Source organism: Macaca mulatta, chromosome 1 (assembly GCF_049350105.2).
Source record: "Macaca mulatta isolate MMU2019108-1 chromosome 1, T2T-MMU8v2.0, whole genome shotgun sequence".
Taxonomy (NCBI): Eukaryota; Metazoa; Chordata; class Mammalia; order Primates; family Cercopithecidae; genus Macaca; species Macaca mulatta.
The window spans coordinates 213,439,550-213,445,952 of record NC_133406.1 but is presented as its reverse complement, the minus strand read 5'-3'; the positions used below and the strand labels follow the sequence as shown (position 1 = coordinate 213,445,952).

Below are 6,403 nucleotides of genomic sequence, written 5' to 3'. Positions count from 1 at the left end.
ATGTTGGCCAGGATGGTCTCGATCTCTTGACCTTGTGATCCGCCTGCCTCGGCCTCCCAAAGTTCTGGGATTACAGGCATGAGTCACCGCGCCCGGCTTACTCTGAATATTTTGAGCGACCTATTTATGGTTTGAATTTATTCATTCGAGAAGCACCCCAACATACCTCCTATGTGTCAGGCATGGACCCAGGAACTGTGACTATAACAGATAATTAGGCGTTCCTCAGACAGGACAAAGGGCAGGACACTGAGTGCCACTTCTACAGAGGGGTCTGACTGGATAAAGACAAAGTGTGAAAGTGTATGACTTTCACAAAACAAGAAAGCCACGCCCCGTGTGGGGTGACTGCGTCCAGGGATGGGAGACGGCACTCAGGGAGCTAGCACTGGACAGGCCAGTGATTCCGAAGACAGAGGATAAAGGAATGAAAGCAGGAAGAGAGAGAATGGGTTATGGGTGAAATATTCAGATCCTGTAACCTCCATAGAAGGTGGCCAAGTGGGCAGGGAGGCAAAGTCCCAGCCAAGCCCCTCAGCACCCCCATGTTTTCCCAGCCCTGCTGAGCCCTGCAGTTCGTCTCCTCCTGGCTCCAAAAGCCAGACCAAACCCCGGAGAACAGAGGCGGGTGAGGAGGGGGCGGGTGGGGGACAAGCCCAGGCCTCTCACCCCAGCAAAGCCTGCCTTCCCAGTGCCTGGGGCCAACCCAGCTGAGAAGCCAGAGGTTACAGAGAAAGGATTAAGGAGTTCCTTGCTTTTTTACCCAAACTCTGCTGTATTTCTCTGTCTTTCTCTCAATCTCTCTCTCTTTTTTTTTTTTTTTTTTTTTAAAGAAAAATGTTCCTGTACACGCACCCGGAGGCTTTTGCAGGAGGCGGCTGTTGGAGAACTGGGAAAACAAGCCAAGAAACAAGAGAGAGGAAAAAGACCACGCCTCGCCTGGCAGATTCCTAATGGCCCAGGAGACCTGAGGCTTTACAGTGGGAGGCCGGTGGGGGCCGGCTCGGGTGGGAGGGAAGGGCAGGCCGAAGGACAGCCACTTGCTGGCTGGTGACCTTGGGCGGGATACTGCCTGCTTCCCTCTGGTGAGAATGGGGAGGAGGGAGGCAGGGGCAGGCCTGGCCAGCTGAGGTCACAGGAAGGCCTCTTCCAGCCTGAAACGCGATCTCGGGATGTGGGGCCTGCCAACCTGCAGCGACCCTGGGCCAGCAGAGATGAAAGGCTGCCTGTCCCTAGCTTCCGGACCCCCAAGGCCCCACTGCCTCAAACTTGGAGAGCAGCAGAGCTGTGTTGCCACTGGCTAGAGCCAGCTGCTGGGCTCCCCACCCCACCTTATGTCATCCAACCCTCCCTTCCCTGTTTTGCAGAGGACTCTCAGGCCCAGAGAGGGTGGTGACCTGCCTGAGGTCACACAGCAAGTGGGAGGTTGAGCCAAGGCTCACCACAGTCTTTGGACTCCACCTCCAGGCCTCCTGCCTTTCCCAGAAACTTGGCTGCCTGGGGGCTTACCCTGGGGAGTTGGAGAGCTGAGGAGGACACTTAGGAGCTGTGTCTGTTTGAAGTCACAACTTAATGTTGACTAAAGTGCTTTTTTTCTTAAAGACAAAAAGAAAATTCCCAACCCCTGTCATAAGCCTGGACTTGCTCGCTGGCAGGGGAAGGAATGCAGCTCTGGCCACCACAGCTGCTGGTGGCCAGCTGCAGCCTCAGCCTCTGCTGCTCCCGCCCCAGCCGGCAAAGGGACAAAGGCCTCTTCTCAGGCCTGTCCTCTCCAGCCCCTTGGATCAGCTGGCAGAACATTGACGAGCACCTCCTCTGTCACAGACCTGCTAAGTCATTGTTCCTCTCTGGGCCTTAGTGCCCTTTCTGTAAAATGGGGGCACAGTATCTGCCTGATCTACTTCTCAGCACTGTTTTGAGGCTCCAAGTAAAATTCTGGAAATACAAAGCTCTCAGCGCTTCCTTCCACCTGCTGGTCTGCCTTCTCACTGTGCCCTCTGCCTTAAATGCCCCTCCCTCCCTCATGCTTTCCCTGGCCAGCCCCAACTCACTTAGCTCAGCTCAGTGGGACCATCGTCTGCTCTGAAACCTTCCCTTACCTCCAGCTGGAGGCACCTTCAGAAGAAGAAAGACAGCAGTGCTGTATTTATCATGGTTGTACATAATTAAATAATTGGCCAGTGGCCGGGCGCGGTGGCTCAAGCCTGTAATCCCAGCACTTTTGGAGGCCGAGACGGGCGGATCACGAGGTCAGGAGATCGAGACCATCCTGGCTAACATGGTGAAACCCCGTCTCTACCAAAAAAATACAAAAAATTAGCCGGGCGAGGTGGCGGGTACCTGTAGTCCCAGCTGCTCGGGAGGCTGAGGCAGGAGAATGGCCTAAACCTGGGAGGCGGAGCTTGTGATGAGCTGAGATCTGGCCACTGCACTCCAGCCTGGGCGACAGAGCGAGACTCTGTCTCAAAAAAAAAAAAAAAAAAATTATTGGCCAGTGTGGTGCCTCAGGCCTGTAATCCCAACACTTTGGGAGGCTGAGGTGGGAAGATTACTTGAAACCAGGTGTTCAAGACCAGCCTGGGCAACATGGCAAAACCCTGTCTCTACAAAAAATAAATTAGCCAGGCATGGTGGCATGTGCCTGTAGTCCCTGCTACTCGGGAGGCTGAGGTGGTAGGATGGATTGAGCCTGGGAGGTCGAGGAGGCTGCAGTGAACTGTAATTGCGCCACTGAACTCCAGCCTGGATAACAGAGCGAGGCCCTGTCTCAAACATAAAAATAAAAATAAATTAAATAGGCCAGAGGTGGTGTGGCTCACACCTGTAATCCCAACACTTTGGGAGTCTGAGGCAGGCAGATCACCTGAGGCCAGGAGTTTGAGACCAGCCTGGCCAAAATGGTGAAACCCCATCTCTACTAAAAGTACAAAAATTAGCCGGGTGTGGTGGCACACACCTGTAGTCTCAGCTACTCAGGAGGCTGAGGCAGGAGAGTTGCTTGAACCCGGGAGGCGGAGGTTGTGGTGAGCCGAGATCGCACCACTGCACTCCAGCCTGGGCGACAGACAGAGCAAGACTCTGTCTCAATAATACTAACAAATTAAATAATTAGTAGTGCAATTGGATCCTCATTAAAATGTAAACTCTAATAATAGCTAATGTCAAATGCTGACCCGGGGCCCAGAACTTTACGTTTAACCCATTTAATCTGCATGGTAGGTACTGTTGGTATCACCATCTTACAGATGAGGAAACTGAGACAATGAGAGGTTCACTCACTCACCTGAAGTCACAGCAAGTTGGAGGCTGAGCCAGGACTCACCACAAATAAGCTGCACATCAGGATTCAAATGCAGACCCCTGGCTGTAACCATTATATCACTAATGACACGAGGTTAGTTTGTGTCCTGAAGTATCCCCGGTTCCTGGCACAGCCTCTGGCATACAGTAGGTGCTCCATATATGTTAGATAAATACATGCACAAATAGGTGATGAATATAAATATTTGGAGAAGAATAAAGCACCTTTCAGGAGTGAGTTTTGCAGGTGCCACATGTAGGGCTGAGTCATGGTAGGGGACTAGGAGGTACCCAGTATGTTGTTAAAAACTAATTACTGGGCCGGGCGCGGTGGCTCAAGCCTGTAATCCCAGCACTTTGGGAGGCCGAGACGGGCGGATCACGAGTTCAGGAGATCGAGACCATCCTGGCTAACACGGTGAAACCCCGTCTCTACTAAAATACAAAAAAAATTAGCCGGGCGAGGTGGCGGGCGCCTGTACTCCCAGCTACTCGGGAGGCTGAGGCAGGAGAATGGCGTGAACCCGGGAGGCGGGGCTTGCAGTGAGCTGAGATCCGGCCATTGCACTCCAGCTTGGGCAACAGAGCTAGACTCCGTCTCAAAACAAAACAAAACAAAACAAAACAAAAACTAATTACTGGGGCTGGACACAGTGGCTTATGCCTCTTATCCCAGCACTTTGGGAGGCCAAGGCAGGAGGATTGCTTGAGCCCAGGAGTTTAATACCAGTCCGGGCAACATAGATCCAATCTCTCATGTTGACCAGGCTGGTCTTGAACTCTTGACTTCAAATGATCTGCCTGCCTTGGCTTCTCAAAGTGCTGGGATTACAGGTGTGAGTCACTGCACCTGGCCTTTTTTTTTTTTTTTTTTTTGAGACAGGGTCTCACTCTCTTGCACAGGCTAGAGTACAGTGGCACAATCAGGGTTCACTGTAGCCTCAACCTCCCAGGCTCCCACCTCAGTCTCCTGAGTAGCTGGAACTACAGGTGTGTGCCACCACGCCTGTCCTGCGAGACCCCGTCTCTACAAAACATTTTAAAAATTGGCCAAGCGCAGTGGCTCACACCTGTAATCCCAGCATTTTGGGAGGCCGAAGCGGGTGGATCCCCATGAGGTCAGGAGTTCAAGACCAGCCTGACCTACATGGTGAAACCCTGTCTCCACTAAAAATACAAAAATTAGCTGGGCATGGTGGCGCGTGCCTGTAATCCCAGCTACTCAGGAGTCTGAGGCAGGAGAATCGCTTGAACCTGGGAGGCAGGGGTTGCAGTGAGCCAAGATCGCGCCATTGCACTCCAGCCTGTGTGACAGAGCGAGACTCTATCTCAAAAAAAAAAAAAAAAAAAAATTAAATTAGCCAAGGTCGGGCATGGTGGCTTATGCCTGTAATCTGAGCACTTTGGGAGGCTGAGGTGGGAGAATCGCTTGAGCCCAGGAGTTCCAGAACAGCCTGGGCAACATGGCAAGACCCCATCTCCACAAAAAATTCAAAAAATGGGTGAGCATGGTGGAGCACACCTGTAGTCTCAGCTACTCAGGAGGCTGAGGTTGGAGAATCACCTGAGTGTGGAGAGAAGTCGAGCCTGCAGTGAGCTCTGATCGTGCCATAGCACTCCAGCCTGGAAGACAGAGTGAAACCCTGTCTCAAAAAACGAAAAACAAAACGAAACACAAAACCTAATTATTGGGCTTCCTTTTGGAGCATACAGGCCAAAAGCCTGAGACATCAGCTTGGACTCCTCCCTCCACTTGTCTACCGGAACCAATCAATCCCTAGGTTCCGCTTGGTATCTCCTGGATGCATCCCTTCCTCTTCATCCCTCAACCCCCATCTTTCTCTTGGATTTTTGCAGCAACTCCCACACAGGTTTCTCTGCCTCTAATTTCTTCTCTTCAAAGTGGGCCTCTGAAAACAGAAAGCTTATCGTAAGCATCATCTTTCTTTACCCCACACCCCCATTAGTGAACCTCCCATGACCCCCCGTCATTGCTTGCTGGCTAAAGCCCACACTCCTCAACCAAGGCTCCCCGAACCCAACCCCTGCTACTCAGCCCTCCAGCCTCACCTCATGGTCTTCTGCTCATGTTGCCACATGTCCTTTGCTCAGGCTACTCTAGGTGGCAGAAGTTCAACTCATGGAAGCAGATAGCACTGAGCTGAAATCCCAGTTTTGCCTCTTACTAGCTGTATGTCTCAAAGCCTCAGCTGCCACATCTGGAGAATGGCCATAATTATACAATTTCACAAAGTCATCGTGACAATTGAGTGAATACATAAGGTGCTGAGCAAACTACCTCACATTCCTGGTAGTCACTATAATTCTCATACTTTCCTCTGTTAAAAAGAGCACTTCTTTTTTTTTTTTTTTAAATTTTTGAGACAGAGTCTTGCTCTGTCACCAGGCTGGAGTGCAGTGGCAGGATCTCAGCTCATTGCAACCTCCGCCTCCTAAGTTCAAGTGATTCCCCTGCCTCAGCCTCCCAAGTAACTGGGACTACAGGCACGCACCACCATGCCCAGCTAATTTTTTTTGTGTGTGTGTATTTTAGTAGAGATGGAGTTTCACCGTGTTGGCCAGGATGGTCTCAATCTTCTGACCTTGTAATCTGCCTGCCTCGGCCTCCCAAAGTGCTGGGATTACAGGCATGAGCCATCGCACCTGGCTTCTTTTTGTTTTCTTTAGAGACGGTCTCGCTATGTTGGCCAGGTTGCTCTTGAACTCCTGGCCTCAAGCAATCCTCCCACCTCAGCCTCCCAAAGTGCTAGGATTACAGGCATGAGCCACCATGCCTGGCCTCAAAGAGCATTTCTTACTGGCAGTCTTATTGATTCGTTATGGCCCAGCTCAGATGCCACCTCTTAGAGGAAATCTTCTTTGATATCCACTCAGCATTCCCCAAGTGAAATCAGTCTCACTTTCTATACTCAATTGCACTTTGCACCACTATAAAGCACATATAATACTGTGGGCTGTGTGCACTATCTTTCCCCCACTGCCCCAAGAGTTCCCAGAGAGTAGGAACAACACCCTTCTTAACTCTAACACAGGGCCTGGCATGCAGCAAGTACTCAATGTTGGTTGAATTGAATGGAGTCAC

The 6,403-nt window shown here is 51.3% G+C and overlaps 1 long non-coding RNA gene across 1 annotated transcript; it reads left to right on the top strand.

The window, feature by feature from the left end:
* Nucleotides 1-339: 339 nt before the first annotated feature.
* On the top strand, nucleotides 340-1,948 carry LOC114678312 (uncharacterized). Its single transcript, XR_003729651.2, has 2 exons — nucleotides 340-628; nucleotides 834-1,948. It is a non-coding gene; the product is annotated as an uncharacterized LOC114678312 (long non-coding RNA).
* The last annotated feature ends 4,455 nt before the right edge of the window (nucleotides 1,949-6,403 follow it).